Raw genomic sequence first — 2,487 nt, 5'->3', positions numbered from 1 at the left:
TTTGTTACTTTTCTAGCTATCAAACGAGCCCTAAAAGCAGGACATAATAGACTTTGAGTCTTTATCCTTTTTAGGGAACCTCAGTTTCCAGCTTTGGGGCCAACTTTTAATTTGGTTTAGACATATTCCAGTCAAGTCAATCCTCTATAAATTAAATTAAACATACATGATGACTATGGAGACATTATATTGATTGAATCTTTTTGTCGATTTTTTCAAGTAACTATACAGGGGCAAATTTACGTACGAAAGTGGGGTGACATGACATTTAAACACTAGGCTTATTTATCTATATATTATATTTTTGCTCTTTTTTTATTCAAATGGGGTAATTTCTTATAAAAAAAAATATTTTTCTCATTTATTCAAGATAAAATTGGATTGAGAGAATTGCAGTGAATCATGCCAAATTTATTCTGGTCCATTGACGTGTATTTATTTATGAAGCAAGTTTTTTTATAAATTGAATCGATCGAATTAATACAAAACAAAATGAATTGATCGATGTATGCCCTAATTCAATCTTCATAACTAGTGCTTACTTTACATTTTTAATGGTACCCAGAAATCAAGAAATCTTTGTTTTGTTTCTCTATTTAATAACTTTGACGAGGTATATATAGCACAAATTAAGCAAAGAAATTTACTAGGGAAAGGGAAAGTATATCCTCAACTTTGTGATTTTGTAATGACCTGACTAGTCATTTTTGATATTTTAATGAAGTTTACTATTTTTCCCCTCCCGATATCAACCCTCGAGTTGTTTCTTGATTGAGTTTTGGAAGTTGATTCCAAACTTTGAGTAAAAGTGGAGTTTTCAGTAAAATTTGAGTTTGGAAGGCTTACGTTACTTAAAAGTGGTTTTCGAAGTCTTTTGAGTTTCAAGTGTCGGAGTGGAATTCCGCCAATTTCATTAGTTCTGAAATGTGAAATCTGATCCATGAGAGTTGTCGGTTTCAGATTTCGAGTCTTTTTGATAAGGTCCTAAGTAGTGAAATTGTGGAATTTTAGCCTTTGAATTGACTTTGAATGTTCAGATGCTCGGTTCGGGATTCCGAGAGTTCCGTTGAATTCAGGGGATGATTATAGGCCTAGGTGAGGTCTTGGTTGATCTTTGAAAACTTTCGAGCTTGTTTTAGCCTTTTTAGGCGTGAGTTAGTTTCTTGTGGTTTTCACGGATGTTGGATCAATATGACCTTAGATTCGTATTTTGATGGTTCCATTAAGTTTGTAACATCGATTATAATTGATTTGCATATCTATTTTGTGTGTACGGGGTTCTGAACGAATCCCAAGGGTCAACTTGACGATTTTGAGTTTGGATATTTTGGCGGTTTGATCAGGTGCTGTAATAATTATTCTTCGTGATCGCGTGGATGGCCTTCGCGATGCGAAGCTGTGGGTTTTTGGGTCATCGCGATCGCGAGGCTCCCTCGTCGCGATCACATAGCTTTGATCTGAGGTGCATCGTGATCGCTTGACTCTAGGTCGCAATTGCGATGAACAACTAAGTCCTGGACAAACGAGCCCTAAAAGCAAGACAGGGTAGACTTTGAGTCTTTGTCCTTTTTAGGGAACCTCAGTTTCCAGCTTTGGGACCAACTTTTAATTTGGTTTAGACATATTCTAGTCAAGTCAACCCTTTATAAATTGAAGTAAACATACATGACGACTATGAAGACATTATATTGATCGAATCTTTTTTGTTGATTTTTTTCAAGTAACTATACCAGGGCGAATTTACGTACGAAAGAGGGGGTGATATGACATTTAAACACTAGGCTTATTTATCTAGATATTATATTTTTACTCTTTTTTTATTCCTTCGGAAAAGATAGCCAAAATTTAATTCTATGTGAGTTTAATTTTAAAAAAATTCTTTCCATCCCTCTAATGTTTACTTGTTTGTTGATATTTAAGTTGTTTTGGCTCTTATTTTTCTTATAGAAATATCAACAAGTGGAAATTAAGTACAATATGTTTAAATTCAGAAGGGGGTAATTGCTTATAAAAAAAAGTTATTTTTCTCATTTATTCAAGATAAAATTGGGTTGAGAGAATTGCAAAGAATTGTGCCAAATTTATTTTGGTCCATTGACGTGTATTTATTTATGAAGTTTTTAACAAATTGAATCGAATCGACACAAAACAAAATGAACTGATCGTTGTATGCCCTAATTCAATCTCCATAATTAGTGATTACTTTACATTAAAAATAATGTTATGTGGAACCTTCAAATTTTGAATCGGCCTTTGAACTACAATAATGATAGGTGGTGTTTCTCGTGCCACTCATTATCACATCCAACATATAAAGTTGTCAAAAATTCTCAAATAGTCCTACATAATGCAGAATAACACCTTTAGAATATAATTAACTTTAACAATTATTTAATCAATCTAAATTGAAAAAAAGCATAAGTACCTTTTGAAATATGATCAAAACTACACGGACACACTCTATCTTTACCGGGGGACGGGGGGGGG

This window comes from Solanum stenotomum, unplaced genomic scaffold, assembly GCF_019186545.1.
Source record: "Solanum stenotomum isolate F172 unplaced genomic scaffold, ASM1918654v1 scaffold12765, whole genome shotgun sequence".
NCBI lineage: Eukaryota > Viridiplantae > Streptophyta > Magnoliopsida > Solanales > Solanaceae > Solanum > Solanum stenotomum.
Note: the sequence above shows the minus strand (reverse complement) of the source record.